Here is an 18694-nt window from a genome sequence, read left to right as displayed (position 1 = left end):
AGATATGGGGATTGTTAGGAGCCCATGATGGTCAGAGACCAATGGGTGAATCTGGCCAGAATGCCGAGGTCACACCTCTACTCTTTTCGAAAGACATCCTGGGATTTTTACTGACCACAGAGAGTCAGGACCTCGGTTTAACATCTCATCCGAAGGACGGTGCTTGTTGACAGTATAGTGTCCCCAACACTACACTGGGGCGCTAGGACCCACACAGACCACAGGGTGAGCACCCCGTGCTGGCCTCACTATCACCTCCTCCAGCAGCAACCTAGTTTTCTCAGGAGGTCTCCCATCCAGGTACTGACCAGGCTCAGCCCTGCTTAGCTTCAGTGGGAAACCGGTCTTGGGCTCCAGGGTGATATGGCTGCCGGATAATTTTACTTAATTATCAATCGTTAAACTAACGTAAAGTGTTTAATTTTGTTATTCAAAAAAAACCCGGAAGTGACGATTTCCAACGCATTTGATGACGGTGTGAAGGAGAGCAAGAGGTACCAGTCAGGTAAGAAAATCTAAAGTTTTTCTTGTGTTAAGTCAAAGTCTTTAATTTCTCTTAGAGTTTCTGTTTTGGGGTGCTTTTGTTTTGCAGTCTAGTATTGTGTAATCGGTTTACTGCACCATTAATAGATGATTTTGAGCGGTTGGGAGATGTGAAAACGCACAACCCTCTCTAAGGTATTGACTTGATAACGTTATATATACTTGGGCTGAAACAATTAGTCGACATTATCGACAACGTCGACGATAAAAAAAAAATTGTCGGCAAATGTTTTTGAGTAACGTTAGTTGTTTGATCTCGTATGCCTAATGTGAAAGCCTCCAATAATGCAGTTTGACCAGTGTGGCGCTGTAGCGCAAGATTGTAATACACTCTCCTGATTCAATTCAAAAGAAGAAGATAGCAGCCCTACTTGGTCAGTTTGAGCAAACCGAGCCGATCCGAACCTTAAATGAATATGTAAATATATACTGCACGCCTTGCTCTCAATAACTGCATAAACACAACAAAAACTGACCGCGATGTAAAAGCAGCTCTTAAGAACATATTTGATTACAGCGATGTGGATGTTTGCACGAACTCTGGGGTTCTCCAGCCACTCCAGTAAAGAAATGTCCATTGAAACAGTCCTTATGCAATAGATAGCTTTTCAATATTAAACATGAAAATACAGAGTCAGTGTCGCTAGAATTATAACTTGATTTCCTGTTATAAAGCAGCTCTCCAGTGTGGAGCTAGCTAATCATACAATTATTTTATAATTGTGGGAAATATTTCATTAAAGTTTTAGTTCTGCGCTAGATCAAACCAAACTGTTTTAAATATCATAACCCAATAAGGTATTTTAAGAGAGATTGTATTTATTAGTAAAATGTTTATCCAAAAATAAAACGTCCTATCACTTACCTTTACTTTTATTATACATATGGCTTACAATAGGAGATGTTAAGAGGTAGAATGATTTGTCATTCAGCTACTTCCTCCTATAGCTAATCAAATGGCGAATAGGAGTTTCTCTCTTTTCTCATTTTGTGTGCAAAATATATTTATTTGTATACATTAATTGTATAATTAATTCCCTTTATTTGTTAGAATATGTATATTTTAACTAATTGCAAAAAGCTAAATAATAAATAAATGTCTAACCATGTAATGTGACCGAGTTTGGAGAGCCCTGGCTCAGCACAGTGAAAGTATTTGAAGCTTTGTTTATGAACATGGCGGTGTGGTCATACAATGACTTTAAACCGGACACTACTCTGAGCTATTCACATTATACAAATGCTCCAGATATGTAATCAGGTTCACCCTTTTGGAATGGTAAACATGACACTATTCATCACTCACACAAATAAATCACTTAACATTTTGATAATTGAATTGGTTTTTGCTGTTAAACCGTTTTTTTTTTTATTTGTAACACATTGCACTTCATGTGTTTACAGATTTGTGCAGAATTTGAGACATACAGAATTACCATAGGCCCATTAGAATCAACAGTCTTTGCCAAACTGGATCCGCACTACAGAACTTATGAAGATGTTTGCATACTGAAGAAGAGTGCTTGGACAAATACTGAAACCCTCTTGGTGCCCACTACACAAGTAAGAACAACTGCACTTAACACAACCTTGTATTAAAACATTATTCTCTCACTGGCCACTGGAAATTGACAAAAAAAGACAGATAGATTTTAGATTAGGTCTATTAATACAATAAATACAAAATATGTGGTATTACTATAAACTGACAGATTATGAATGAATTTGCCTCCCAAAAACAATTCATTTTGATGCAAGGCAGGGGTGTCCAGACCTGCTCTAGGAAAGACAGTGTTTTGTGGAGTTTAGCTCTAACACACCTGCCTGGAACTTCTAGTAATACTTTATTGTTTTAAAGTTCCCAAGAACCTTGATTAGCTGGTTCAGGTGTGTTTAACTGGCTAGGTCACCCAAAAATAAACATGTCATTAATTACTAGGGCTGTCACTTTTAGTTCGAAGATCGATTGCACAATCGATCGGACCAACCAAAAAAAGTTTCGAAAATGAAAATAGGGAATCGATTTTAACCAAATATGTACACTATTCATTTTAAAATAATTAAACAATTAAAAATATAGATGTTACAAAACTCACAAACAAGCAGAAAAAGAAAATAAAGAATTCCGAAAGTGCAGTATGCGTTGCGAAAGCTAGACAAAAAATACCAGCAATTTTACGCGCCTATAAGACCCAGTGACGTCGAAAGCGACCTCTTATGGTGCGTTCACACCAAACGCGAATAGAGCGTCTGGAGGTCTCGCGGCGCGGTAGATGCGAATTCGCCTCATTCGCGCTTCTAGTTACAGGAGATTCTGAGTTATGATATAGCAAGCTCACAGTGACCGGCTTCTGTGGTGGAGAATTGCGGAGCTGTACCTGAGTGTCCCTGGGACATCAGTGCGGTCGGAGCGCGTCTTCTCAACAGCTGGACATATAGTGAATAAAAAACGCTCTGCTCTGGACACATGGCCTTTTCTCAAGTCCATTTAAAGTTAAATTTTTTTGAACAGTTGTTTGAAATTATTTAAAATAATCTTGGAGATTTTTGAATTGCCTAAATCATAAATGCAGCCGGGTTGAAGCCTGCACTGATGTTTTTCTTTTGTCATGGCAGCCGTCCCCTCTGCACATATATTTTTTGCTGTTTGCTGTTTGTTATTCTGCACGAAACTTCATGCCAATGAATAAGAAATATTGCTGCCTTGTGCGTTTCCAGCACTCTCTTTACGTTCGTCTGTTATTTGACGTTGAAAAAGGAAACGTCTTTTTTTTTTTGACATGGAAAATCGATTTTACAATCGATTCAATGAACACTTATGTCTTAAAAATCGAAAATGATTTTTTTTCACAAAAGTGACAGCCCTATTAATTACTTACCCTCATGTAGATGTAGTCTGAGCACGCGGACACACTTCCGGAAAAATCGGCCGAAAAAAAGGCCAAAGACCGGCCGATTACCAATCGCGTATTTTAAGCAAAAACCGTCCGGTTTCCGATTGATGGCGGGTCAATCGGTGCATCCCTAATATTTTTATGAAAATGCGAGAGATTTCTGAACCTCCATAAAGGCTGCAATGCAACTGAAATGTTCCCAGAGTCATAGTAAGGACATCAGTAAAACAGTTCATGTGACATCAATGCTTCAACCACACTTTTACAAAGCTACAAGAATACGTTTTTGTCCAAAGAAAACAAAAATAGCGATTTTATTCAACAATTCTTCTCCAAATCACATATGCCGCCATTATGGAGAGTAACAAGAGGCATGAACATTGCTTTCTTCTGCGTGTAATCAAGGCTCAGCGCATGCGTGTTCTAGGTCAGCAGCACCATGCGCATTAATTATTTACGTGCTGTTGATAATGGTGGAAGATGCGATTTGGAGAAGAATTGTTGAATAAAGTCACTGTTTTGGTTTTGTTTGCACAAAAAAGTATTCTTATATCTTTGTAAAATTATGGTTGAACCACTGATGTCACATGGACCGTTTTACTAATGTCTTTACTATGTTTCTGGGTCTGGGAACATTCCAGTTCTGTTGTTTACCGTGCAGGGTCCAGATGTGTGTATCATTTTCTGCTTGCCTGTATTTCCCATAAGGAGATGAATGACTGACTTTTTTTTCATGTAATTTTAGAAAAAAAAAAACAAAGGCTAAATTTTGTTGTTTTCATCTTCAGACTAATGAAATTGAAGTATCCAAATGAAGACCCTAGCAGTATGGAGTATATGGTGAGTTCAAGGTTAATAAATGATTTGTTAAAGTTAATACACAAGAATTTGAGTTCTCCATCCTTTTAAATACTTCTAGGATACAGACGTTGGCAGCAATCAGGAGGTGATCCAGAAGACTCGTGGGAATTTATTTGAAGCTGCATCATTGAAGACAGTCCAGCAGAAGTTGGACTTTTAAAGGATAAAGTTCTTCAGGACCTAGCAGTTTACAGTCTGCAAAACCATGTTTCTGGGACTGATATATGGACTGAAGTTGAGCAACCCTCCTGAACTCAGGTACACATTTGGAGTACTGAAGAAGTTATTTCTGGAGCCAGTTCCGGTTCCTGGAATAAGGTTTGATTGGTTACCCATGAATGCCAGTTAGAAAATGAGTAGTTTGATATTTCTGCTATTTTGTGTAATTTTTTTTGTAATTCTGTAATGTGGTTTAAACTGTATTTACTGTAACTGTGTGTAATTATTTATTGCTTGTTTAACAAATAGACTTTGATCATTTGTGACATCTTGTCTTTTGACTCATTACAAGACAAATCACACAAAAAATGCTTTGTTGAAGTGAGTAACTTTAAATAGAAAATATTTAGTTAAAGTAACTAGAACTAATTGTGTGAAACCACTGTCCATAATTGAAATGAGTAATTTGAAACAAACCTCCTTATGTTGATAGAGTGAAACAAAATTGGCTAGATTGTAATAAACCAAAACATGTTCAGTTAACTTAACCGGTTTAAGTTGAAGCAAAGTGAATAAATTGATTTGGTTGGACATTACTATTTCACATAGATTCTACCTCATTCAGTTGTGTTGTCAAAACACAAGGAGTTTGCATAAATTCAACAAATTCCATTAATGTTATCAAAACACAATTTGGTTGTGTGGAACCACTGTCCATAATTGACTTAAGTAAGTTTAAAGAGTAATTTTTTTGAGTGTATGATTATTCATAAGTTGATATCACATATAATACTTATTTATTTATATATATTATATATATATATATATATATATATATATATATATATATATATATATATATATATATATATATAGTACACTATACATACATAGTACACTATACATGCATTCATTATAATGCCTTAAGAATACTATTATAACGTATTATAAATATCTTGTGGCCTGCGTATTCACAACGAGTACAAATAGCGATCCAGATTAACACTAGGCGATTTCCTAGGCAGATATTCACTTGGGACTATAATATGGGGAAGCACAGGCGAAGCACTGCTACTTCGGCGCAGAGATATCACACAACACATGAAATCCCATGAATTCCGTCAACATAGCGGCGTGCAACGCGTCAAAAAAAACAGAAGAAGAAGAACATACCGGCGTGACCTGCACCGAGTGTCTTCGTTTTTGGATGATTTATTTTGAGAAGTTACAGCAAACATGGTTATTACCTGCATAGCAAAAGGTTGTGAGAACAAGCAAAGGACATACACGAATGTAATGTTTCACAGAATTCCATCTAATGTGGAACTGAGAAATAAATGGCTAGCAGCTCTGGAGATCTGTAGTTCAACGCCTCTCAACAAAATAAAGCAGTATCGTGTTTGCGAAGAACATTTTGCACCAGAGGACTACTTTGAAAAAATGGAATATGGCTCCAGAAAGATGTGTATGTTGACGGAAGTCGTGGGATTTCATGTGGTGCGTGATATCTCTGCGCTGAAGTAGCAGTGCTTCGCCTAAGCAGCAGTGCTTCGCCTGTGCTTCCCCATAATATTGTCCCAAGTCAATATCTGCCCAGGAAATCGCCTAGTGTTAATCTGGATCGCTATTTGTACTCTTTGTGAATACGCAGGCCACAAGAAATAATTAGGTGGGTTTTTTTAAATTTTTTGATCACTTTTACTCAGGCCATGCTAGCTGGCAACAAAGGATTCCATTCATTGTGCTAAGCTAAGCTAACGCCGACCCAGTCAAACTAAAACAATGCATGCACTGACACAAAAATGCATTTGCCCACCTATCTAAATGTAGGAAATAATGTGAATAAGCCCTATTTCAAAAAAACGGTGGAGTGTTCCTTTAATAGAAAGTGTTACCAGACCGTTTATTTGCTTTTACAATGGTGGCCAGATTTTATATTAACTGTAGCTGCTGTAAACATTTCATTTTCATTTTTTTTTTCTTTTTTTTTTATTGCTCAATGGTAAAACACAAAACATTTCATTTTCTTCTTTAGATAATTTAAATTCCCATGTGCAAAAAGAAGCAGAAAGAAGATAAAATCTTATAATATCTGTCCCCTATTCCAAAAGCAAAATAACCTTTCTTAAGCAGCATACAGCCAAAATTACACTGACAAAAAACAATGTTGGTTTAAAAATCAGCAGTCATGCAGTATAATAAATCAGGCAATGCCCAGGCAACAAAACAGCAAGTAATCCAATACGTATAGAGGAAAACAAACAAAACAAAAAAAACAACATGGACCTCACCACATTAATATTGACCGAATTTACTCTGTTTTTATATATACTTTTACTGACCAATATTTCTAAACCCAATATATATAGAGCAAAACAAAACCAAAAACAACATAGACCTCACCATATTAATACTGACTGAATATACTCTGTTTATACTTATACTTAAACTGACCAATATTACTACAACTTTTAAGATTATCATGCAAGGAGTTCCACAATTTTACTCCCATAACTGAGGGGCACATTTGTTTCATTGTTGTATGTGCAAATTGATGTTTAAAATTATACCTTCTCCTACTGAACACTTTTTCTAACTGATAAAGGTGTTGTATTTTCTCTGGTAAGATTTTATGTCTTGCTTTAAACAAAATTATTAGTGTTTGAAACTTGACCAAATCTTCTAACTTTAATATTCTGGATTTAGCAAATAATTTACATGTATGTTCTCGATAGTTAACTTTATGAATAATTCTTATAGCTCTCTTCTGTAGAATAGATAAATGTTTTATATTTGTCTGATATGTGTTCCCCCAGACTTCTATGCAATAAATAAAATATGGTACGATGAGTGAACTATAAAGTATTTTCACTGTTTCCTTATTTAATACCTCTTTCACTTTGTTTAAAACAAAAATGTTTTGGCAGATTTTTCTTTTAATGTGTGCTATGTGAGGTTTCCATGATAGCTTATCATCCATAATTACACCAAGAAAACCAAACTCAAACACTCTCTCAATATCAACTCCATCTATGGATAAAGCAACAGATTCATTTATTTTCCTATTTCCAAAGACCATAAATTTTGTCTTTTTTAAATTCAATGACAACTTATTTACATCAAACCATTTCTTCAGTTTTGTAATTTCATATTCAATAGATTCTACTAGTTTCTGTATATTATTTCCAGAGCTGAAGAAATAAGTATCATCTGCAAATAAAACAAACTGTAATAATTTGGAAACATCACAAATGTCATTAATATATAAAAGAAAAAGTTTAGGTCCCAAAATAGAACCCTGTGGTACCCCACATTTAATTTCCATAAGTTCAGATTTGACATCAGTTAACTGTACATATTGTTTCCTGTTATGCAGATAACTTCTCCACCAATTAAGGGCCATTCCTCTCATTCCATACCAACTTAATTTAGAAAGTAAAATATCATGATTCAAAGTATCAAATGCCTTTTTCAAATCAATAAACACTCCTACTGTGAATTTCTTTTCATCTGTTGCTGTTGTTATTTCTTCAACAATATTCATTAAGGCAGTCGCTGTGGACCTTTTTTGCCTAAAGCCATACTGGCTTTCACTCAGCAGGTGATGCTTTTCTAAAAAACTGTCCAACTTATAAACAAAAAGTTTTTCCAGTACTTTTGAAAATTGTGAAAATAATGAAACCGATCTATAGTTATTTATATTATTATACTTTTTCCCTCTTCATTCTATCTGGAAAAATACCACTTCCAAAGGAAAGATTACAAATATAACAAAGGGGATTGACAACACAATCAATTGTCTTTTTTAATATAATCATATCTTTTCCATCACAGTCAATGGAAGTCTTACTCTTTGACTTAAAAACAATATATATAATTTCTGATTCACTGACATCCCCTAAAAACATTGACTGCAGTACTCTACTATCTCCTCTCCACCCTCTTTGTAATGACGTGTCATGTATCTTGATACTATCTGCCAGATTTGGCCCCACATTTACAAAAAATAATTAAATTCATTAGCCACCTCATTCAAATCATGCAGTGTATTATTATTATTATAAATAAAATGATCAGGCAGGGCTGTATGTGCTGTTTTGTTACCCATTACTTTATTTAAAATGTTCCATGCACCTTTTAAGTTATTTTTATTATCATCCAACAGTTTATTATAATAATCCTTCTTAGCCTGTCTCATAATTGATACTAGCTTATTTTTATACACCTTATATTTCATTTCAGCAGTATTTGTTCTATATTTTATAAAATTTCTATAAAGTTTGTTTTTCTTTTTGCATGCCATCATCAATCCTTTTGATACCCATGGCTTTCTATTTTCATTTACTTTTTGTTTGTTTGTGTACCACTTTTGGACAATGTTTATCATAATATGTTATACATTTTCAAAAAAGCATTGTAGGCAGCATTAACATCCTCCACATACACCCCTTCCCATTCTTCATTTAGGAGATCATTTCGAAACCTATTTATAGCATCATCGTTTCTTACTCTTACAAGTCTACACCCTATCTTCTCTTTACTTCTTTTTAATTGCCAAGTAAAAGTAACAAAAATTGGCAAGTGATCACTTACATCATTTATAACTAATCCACATTTTATGTTTTCTTTAAAGCAGTTCATAAAGAAATTATTGATTAAGGTTACTGATTGCTCTGTAATTCTACTGGGTTTAACAATCAACGGATATAACCCTCTTCCGTACATTAACTCAAGAAAGTCAGCGGATGACTTCTGCTTGGTAGCCTTTAATAAATCAATGTTGAAATCTCCACAAACTAAAAAAGTTTTGTTTTCGTTTACCTTACTCAATAACTCATCCATCTTTTCTATAAATGTTTCCATCAGAGACCCAGGTCGTCTGTATATACACGTAACAATTATATTATTCATCTTTTTCAATTCAATTTCCACCGATATGCATTCCATTATATCATCAATTGCCATCGTCATACACTGAATTTGTTTACATTTTAAATCTTCATTCACAAACAAAGCAACACCTCCTGATCTCTTATTTGTTCTATTAATGTGATACAATTTATATCCATCAATATGAAATACAACACCTCGTTCTTCTTGAAAAAAATATGAAATGAAGAGTATTTTCCATGTAAGCACTGTCTAGTCAAGTCAAGTCAAGTCACCTTTATTTATATAGCGCTTTAAACAAAATACATTGCGTCAATGCTGAACAACATTCATTAAGAGAACAGTGTGTCAATAATGCAAAATGATAGTTAAAGGCAGTTCATCATTGAATTCAGTGATGTCATCTCTGTTCAGTTAAATAGTGTCTGTGCATTTATTTGCAATCAAGTCAACGATATCGCTGTAGATGAAGTGACCCCAACTTAGCAAGCCAGAGGCGACAGCGGCAAGGAACCGAAACTCCATCGGTGACAGAATGGAGAAAAAAACCTTGGGAGAAACCAGGCTCAGTTGGGGGGCCAGTTCTCCTCTGACCAGACGAAACCAGTAGTTCAATTCCAGGCTGCAGCAAAGTCAGATTGTGCAGAAGAATCATCTGTTTCCTGTGGTCTTGTCCTGGTTGTCGTCTGAGACAAGTCTTTACATCTGTATCTGGGGCTCTAGTTGTCCTGGTCTCCGCTGTCTTTCAGGGATGTAGAGGTCCTTTCTAGGTGCTGATCCACCATCTGCTCTGGATATGTACTGGATCCGGGTGACTGCAGTGACCCTCTGATCTGGATACAGACTCGATCTGGTGGCTACGGTGACCTCGGAATAAGAGAGAAACCGACAAATATTAGCGTAGATGCCATTCTTCTAATGATGTAGCAAGTACATAGGGTGTTATGGGAAGTATTCCCGGTTCCGGTTTACCTAATTAATGCAGCCTAAAAATCCTTTAACGGATTTGGATATTAAAAGCATATTAGTATGTTATGTGTAAGCCATGTTAAAGAGATGGGTCTTTAATCTAGATTTAAACTGCAAGAGTGTGTCTGCCTCCCGAACAATGTTAGGTAGGTTATTCCAGAGTTTAGGCGCCAAATAGGAAAAGGATCTGCCGCTCGCAGTTGATTTTGATATTCTAGGTATTATCATATTGCCTGAGTTTTGAGAACGTAGCGGACGTAGAGGATTATAATGTAAAACGAGCTCATTCAAATACTGAGGTGCTAAACCATTCAGGGCTTTATAAGTAATAAGCAATATTTTAAAATCTATACAATGTTTGATAGGGAGCCAGTGCAGTGTTGACAGGACCGGGCTAATATGGTCATACTTTCTGGTTCTAGTAAGAACTCTTGCTGCTGCATTTTGGACTAGCTGTAGCTTGTTTACTAATCGTGCAGAACAACCACCCAATAAAGCATTACAATAATCTAACCTTGAGGTCATAAATGCATGGATTAACATTTCTGCATTTGACATTGAGAGCATAGGCCGTAATTTAGATATATTTTTGAGATGGAAAAATGCAGTTTTACAAATGCTAGAAACGTGGCTTTCTAAGGAAAGATTGCGATCAAATAGCACACCTAGGTTCCTAACTGATGACGAAGAGCAACCATAAAATCTTAGACAGTGTTCTAGGTTATTACAAGTGGAGTTTTTAGGTCCTATAATTAACACATCTGTTTTTTCAGAATTTAGCAGTAAGAAATTACTCGTCATCCAGTTTTTTATATCGACTATGCATTTCATTAGTTTATCAAATTGGTGTGTTTCACCGGGCCGCGAAGAAATATAGAGCTGAGTATCATCAGCATAACAGTGAAAGCTAACACCATGTTTCCTGATGATATCTCCCAAGGGTAACATATAAAGCGTGAAGTGTAGCGGCCTGAGCCTTGAGGTACTCCATACTGCACTTGTGATCGATATGATACATCTTTATTCACTGCTACGAACTGATGGCGGTCATATAAGTACGATTTAAACCATGCTAATGAAATGCAAAAGAATGTTGTGGTCAATTGGGTCAAACGCAGCACTAAGATCCAATAAAACTAATAGAGAGATACACCCACGATCAGATGATAAGAGCAGATCATTTGCAACTCTAAGGAGAGCAGTCTCAGTTCTATGATATGGTCTAAATCCTGACTGGAAATCCTCACATATACCATTTTTCTCTAAGAAAGAATATAATTTGTGAGTATACCACCTTTTCTAGTATCTTGGACAGAAAAGGGAGATTCGAGATTGGTCTATAATTAACTAGTTCTTTGGGGTCAAGGTGGGTTTTTTTTTTTTTTTTACTACTTTTTTTTTGTCTACTCTTTAATCTACAGGAACAAATTAATTTTATACATTATTGGAAAAAGACTACAATTCCCAGACAGGAACCTTCTGTCATCATTTACTCATTATCATGTCATTCCAAAATGACTTTTCTTTTCTTTTCAAAGAACATCCTGTTCTTCCAATGACAGTTTTGTCAAGCTCTGGTCATTTAAAGCTATCATATGTCTTAAGAAAGCCTGAAATGTTTCCCACAAGTCCTACAGACTAATTGTATTGGCTCAGTGAAAATACATTCATCTATGTACATTTTTGCAAAACTCCTAAAACGTACCTATACATATATTCACTATATTCATATAAGTCTCTTTTTACACAGTTAGATTACAGGGGCAGATTATCGATTAATACATTTTAAGACTGTGCCATACACAATACTATGTTATGACAGCAGAACACTTTTACCATAATGCATGATTTGTAAACTAATACATTTTATATTTGCATTACATAAACAGTTCCATGTTTATGGATCATCTGCCATAGTAAACTTTCTTGGTAGCTCACCTGGTACAGAATTATGCTGGTAACACTTAAGAATAGGGAACGCATATTCACTATTAACTAAGAGTTTTCCCTGAACAAACTCCTAATTTGCTGCTTACTTATAATATTTTTTAGTTTCAGTATGGAGTGGATTAAGGGATCTCAAACACAGTCATGCAGAATAAGGCATTCATATGTGCTTTAATAAAAATAATACTACAAACTGAATACTAATAAAACGCAAATATGCAAGTAATATGCATGCTAATAAGCAACAAATTAATAGCTAAAATTTGGTCTTTAAAATATAGTGTTACCATTATACTTGTGATGCGGAATGTTTGGGTATGAATCCTGTCACAATAAAAGAGGTGAAGCCTTGTATATGGAGGCTAAAATGGCATGGCTGCTTCAGCAAATGTGTATTTATCAGATCTGCTGTTGTTGACACTATCGGTTAGATTTAGGGTAGGGTTTAATGGATGTGTTATGTTATTTTCAAACACAATAAAGCATTAACCTCCTGCGGTACGGCCTAATATTGGAAAACATATCAATTAGCCTAGTTTATCTCATAAATAATGAATGTATTGTTCAAGATTTACAAGATACAAAACAAGATTGAGCTGTTTCAACTACAGCTGAATATTCAGTACGCTAGAAGGTCAGCTTGGTTATGTTTTTTTAGGGAAAAAATGTTGTTGTAATTGTCTATGAACTAAAGTTGACAAAATTTTACATTAGTGTAACTAATTACAAATCTGACAAATCTGAGTTAGCTCTCTCACTTTCTTCTGTATACATAGGCTGTATACCTCAATATGCATGGTATATGGTAATATGCTTCTGCGGTTGCATCTATGCTAACTAAATTAGAACATCAGTTGACTGATCTCAAACATTCTTCATAGGCTGATATCCTTTGACTTCTTTAATAGCCACTCAAACACACAAAAGATAACTAATATCTCTATTGATTTTAGATTACAATTATTTGCACATCCCTATCAGTCTCCATGCTTTAGATTTACTACCCAATGTGCAGCACTGCTAAGATATGGAGTAATAGGGTACACCCAAAGTACACCCAAACACACCTTGTTGAGTTGTTTTACTTGATAAAAATAAGTCAATTTGCATTTTAAAAGTACGTACACTATACACTGTTTATGTATAGTAATTGGTGAAAAATATTTTTGAGGTTCACTAAGTATAATAAAAGATAGATACTATATTACATATTACACATAATGTAAATAATGATTCATAGTCTGTAGCAGTATTGAATGGAATAACACTATTTATGATAGCAATTCATCCAATAAATAAATAAATGGGTAGAGTTAATAAAAATAGCCTTTGTCAACAAGATTGGCTGTTTGCACTTAGAATAAAGAGATGCTGCCCCTTCATTGACCTTTTCACAATTTACTTTACTGTCCAGTAAGGCAGGTCACTTACCTGTTACCTGTCACTGTGTGTCTGTTTACAGTAATCAGTCAACTTTACAGTATTATACTTGAAAAGAAGTGTCAGTATTGCTTTCAATTAGAATTACAACAACTTTTACTTTCGTCTGACCTCTATGGACTGAAAAGAAGAAATGAAACAGAGAAGATTTCCAAATCCCTGTTTTAATAAAAAAAAATTTTTAATTCATTCAAAACGGCTGATTGAATTAGAAACGTAACAAGTGAATGGACCATTGAATCACTGGCTCACATGATTTGTTTAAAAACAGATTCATTCAAAGAATGAAACACCACGTTGCTCTACATTGTTGTATAAAATGATTAACATATTTATGTGCTGATATTCAGAAAAGTACATTGCTTATCCAAAGAATATAAAAACAAAAACTCATGCGTGGTTATGTTTTCTTTCATTGCTTGATTTACAAGGCCTTTCAAACTGGATTCTAATTGGCTTCATCATGCAGTGAATGCTTCTGGACTCTCAAGTTGTGTTTTTGTTCGTTTTTTGCAAAGTTTGTGACATACTTATCAACTCGCCTATCGTCTGTCAGTCCCTCACAGTCACACATACAGCACAATGACATTATGTCAGGGGAATGTCTTTAAATTCTAATCAAGGTAAAATAATAACTTAAAAAAAAGAATGTAAAACATTGAAAAATGACGAAAACTTGCTTCAGTTCATGGAAGCTTGTTACAGTACCTAGTTCTGATTGGCCAGTCTGCGTTATTTTGTTTGTGAATAGTGTCTTCTGGAAGTAGTGTAAGTAGTGTAAGTAGGGAATTTAATATTTAATTTGCATGATAATTTTACATAATACACAACATTATTAATCTAAAAGGGCTAGTACCTTCAGTGTTTCTTCATCTAAAACCCTCCCCATCACAGTGTCTAAGCTATCACAGCTCTGAATAACCAATTTAATTTATCTGCACCATTTGATGTTGAGACACCAGTTATGAGGGTTTTGAGCCATTAGATAAAGAGTGGATGGCTCGCCTGTCTTCAGAAAATGTTCTTTAGCAACTGCTGACTCATCTGAAAGTATAAGCACATTCTTTCTCAGCTTATATGCTCTGCTTGGGGGTTCTATATAGTCTTGACACCATTGAACCATGGGACACATCTACACACACACACACACACACACACACTCACACACACTTTCATTTTGCCAGTGTTTTGGGGAACAGTTTTACTCTGCATTTAATAATAAGTTAAAGTAGTAATAGTAATAGTAATTAGTAATAATAGTAGTAATAGAAGGAATTACATTTATCAAAGTAATGATATAATTTTAAGTATTTTAATTGTGATGTTATAAGTAGGAACAAATACATAAAACATTAGTTCATGAAATAAGGGTTTTGAAATATGGTCCTTCTTGAACATCATAATGTTTCTTACACCCACAACATCAAAAGGCACTGAACACTTGTGGGCAGTGTTTCCACTCACTATTTTTTCAACAAAGCCTTGCTATGTTAACCCTATAAGCCTACTGTATCAAAAATGACACACACATTTTTAAGGCCTCTGAATTTTCAACATACCTTCTGACATCTGATGGAAAGTTTATACATTTTAGCAAGTAAATTCCCTTTTTAGGGTAATTAAAAATAAAATAAAATAAAATAAAATAAATAAAACTTTCAGGTTGTAGTGGACATGTTTTTTTTTTTTTTTTTTTGCTGTGATGGGATATAAACCTTTATTTTGATAATTATATTTCAAGATATGCTCCTACTGGACTGAATTAAATTAGGTTTACTTGATTAGATAAAGAGTGACAACTGATATGATGCATTTTGTGTAAGTAGTCTGTTTTACAGTTACAAAGATCTCATTGATTTAGAAGCTACATGAATTGCATCTTACTTTTTGACAACATAAATTGATGTTATATTGGCCAAATAAATATCAGCATCTAAACCAAGTTTATTTTAGCACCATATTATCTTACATGATACGGTATCAAAAACAAGCAAACAAATAAGTATCAAGTATCAAGCTAAACCTTGAATTAGAAAATTTGTAAGCTTAATGAATAAAATTGAATCAAAGAAGTGACTATGGGATTGTATTTAACCTTTCATGATCAAGTTAGTTGTGTTTTAGTGGGCTGCTGCTGCTACATAAAAAAAAAAAAACCTTTCACAGAGCTATCACATTCTTTTGTGAAGCAGAGCACACACTCACCTAACTCAAACTCCCCAAAGTAATTTAGATTTACCATTGATATTCAACTGTACAAAGTGATGTGTATCTTTAAAGGTTTAACATATTACCCAGTCAGCAATAATCTTTCTTTATGCTATTAATCCTTTTCAAAATGAAAGGAAATGTGGAATGTTTCTTTTTTTTTTGTCAATCCACACTTTAATCCTCACCTGATCCTTCCAGCACATATGTTGGAGAAATCTTCACTCCCTCACTGAACCACTGAGGTGTTTATATCCCTAACAAACACAAACATTTTCTTCCTGAAATACCCCTAATGACTAATAACGATCTGTTGCTGATGGTGTGATCTTGTCTGAATTATTAATAATCTGTCTTGACAGTTATGGAGAGAAATATATATATATATATATATATATATATATTCTGGTATATTCTCCATAACTGTCAAGACAGATTATTTATAATTAATAATTTATATATATACATACAGTTTTTCCATTCTAAAATTCTAAAAACTTGTTTTTTTTTTTAAAGAGAGAGTATTACTTTTATACCATGGCACAGTAAGTTGTTCTCTGACCTTTTTCAATTTGATAGAGGCAACAGCTTCTAATGTATTACAGAATATAGTGCCCATGTCATTTTGATTAGTTCATGTGTATTTTTGGGTACACATAGTAATTGAGATAAATCAGGCAGGTTATTTATGAATGTGTCTTTGGTGGCTGGAACAATAATTCTGCCCAGACGGTAACGCTGAGACATATAGTTAATATCAGTGATACGCAGCATGCACGATACAAGGAAATGGTCTGTAATATCATCGCTTTGAGGTACGATATCTATATCAGTAAGATCGATTCCATGCAATATGATTAAATCTAGTGTATGATTAAAACGATGGGTGGGCCCGGTGACATTTTGCTTGACTCCAAAAGAGTTTATTAGGTCAGTAAACGCAAGTCCTAATGCATCATTTGTATTATCAACGTGAATATTAAAATCTCTGATGATTAGTGACTTATCAACTGTAAGCAGACGGTCTGAGAGGAAATCTTCAGATTATTTTAGGAATTCTGTATACGGCCCTGGTGGTCTATACACAGTAGACAGAGCAAGAGATTAAATAGATTTCCTTTGCATATCTGACAGTGTAACATTAAACAGAAGTATTTCGAATTAGTTTATCCTGTTTTCTGGGTAACATTGAGAATATCACTATATATTGATACAGCAACTCCCCCACGACCAGTCTGACGAGGCTGATGTGTACAACAGTAGTTTTGTGGAATAGACCAATATATTCATTTGGTTTTAGCCAGGTTTCAGCCAAGCATCAAAACTATTATCTGTGATCATTTCATTTACAATAACTGCTTTGGGTGTGAGTGTGCCGGGCCTGTGGCGAGAAACACACAGAGTAGAAGTGGTGGGACTGTTAGCAGCACGCTGTGTACTTACCCCGGACTTGTCAGCGACAGACCGGGAGGTTTCCACCCTTACGAAAATTAACCATGGTTTTACTACAAATAAAACCAAAAAACCATGGTTACTATAGTTAAACCATGGTAACCACAAATTAACCATGGTTTTGCTATATTAACCATGGTTTAACCATGGTATTTGTAGTAAATCTGTGGTTATACAAATGGTAGTCAACACGCCAAAAAAACATGGGTTACTACAGTTTTACTATAATAAAACCATGGTTATTTTTCGTAAGGGCAGCGTGGTTCTCCGCTCTCTCAGCTGGGCCTGGCTCACCCCCAGGTCGCGAATCTGCTTCTCCATGGCCTTCAGCTTCAAATGCAGCTTGAACTTGTCCTCACCTGCACTCAAAGGTAGACATAAATCCGCCATTAATGCAAGTAACAGTGAGTAAAGCAATGGAAATGTGTGTGAATAAAGTATTAGCAATGCGAGCGGGATTACCTACAACCAAACTTGTGATGCTAATGGGCTATAAGCTAAGTAGCGGGCACAGGAAATCAAAATAAAACTGTTGATAACAAGGTGCTCTGATCGTTTTTGTTGTACAATACAATAGAGGATATACTCATATATATTATATAAAATAGATTTTAAAAAATAGTCTGTAAAAAATTGTGTGTAAAAAAAAATTGATGTATATGATCCATTTTGATCTATAATTTTATGAACACAATGACTTCTGATGACTGTTAAAATTATGCCAAAGCACAAGCTTTGTGCTGTAATTCCACAAATTGTTCTATATGACAAAGCAGAGCCAAGACAAGAAAAGAAAAAACGTGTTCCTTATGGAGTTTTAAACATATATTTATTTAATACATGTTTAAATTAGTTTAAAAATAAAAACATAATTGTAAAACTAAAAGTAGTAGCATATTGTGAGCCACATTTCCATTCATGATTGGCTGCATACATGCATATGCATGTTGAGAACCAATGGGATATTACTGCATCACTGAGTCACTGCACTGCAACCCAGACTCTTGTATTGGTTTCTAAATGTTCACTAGTCTACATAATGCATCTTTATATATGACAGGTTAAAATGCTCCATTTGATGAATTACTATTGCTATGATCAAAAGAAAATGTATATCTCTTTCCGATAAAATAAACCACAACTTTAACACAAAATTAACTGGACCAAGCACATAACTCTTTCTTTTGTGAATAAGGCATAATCTACAATTCCCATAATTTATATAAGGGAAGTACAATAGTTGTATTTGTGTCAAAAAGAATAAAAGTGATTTATTTATGCAAGGTGTGTTTTCAGTTTGTTAACAGTCTATTTAACTGGACTGAAAACGA

At 34.7% G+C, this 18694-nt stretch overlaps 1 long non-coding RNA gene and 1 pseudogene across 1 annotated transcript; one reads left to right on the top strand and one right to left on the bottom strand.

Annotated features, from left to right (window-relative positions):
- Nucleotides 1-258: 258 nt before the first annotated feature.
- LOC132103800 (5S ribosomal RNA) lies at nucleotides 259-375 on the bottom strand (annotated as a pseudogene).
- A 1575-nt stretch (nucleotides 376-1950) lies between these two features.
- Nucleotides 1951-4636, top strand: LOC132102738 (uncharacterized). Its single transcript, XR_009423277.1, has 4 exons — nucleotides 1951-2106; nucleotides 2302-2379; nucleotides 4226-4277; nucleotides 4357-4636. It is a non-coding gene; the product is annotated as an uncharacterized LOC132102738 (long non-coding RNA).
- Nucleotides 4637-18694: the final 14058 nt, after the last annotated feature.

This window comes from Carassius carassius, chromosome 24 (genome assembly GCF_963082965.1).
Source record: "Carassius carassius chromosome 24, fCarCar2.1, whole genome shotgun sequence".
NCBI classification, from domain to species: Eukaryota; Metazoa; Chordata; class Actinopteri; order Cypriniformes; family Cyprinidae; genus Carassius; species Carassius carassius.
This window is presented reverse-complemented; position numbering and strand designations above follow the sequence as displayed.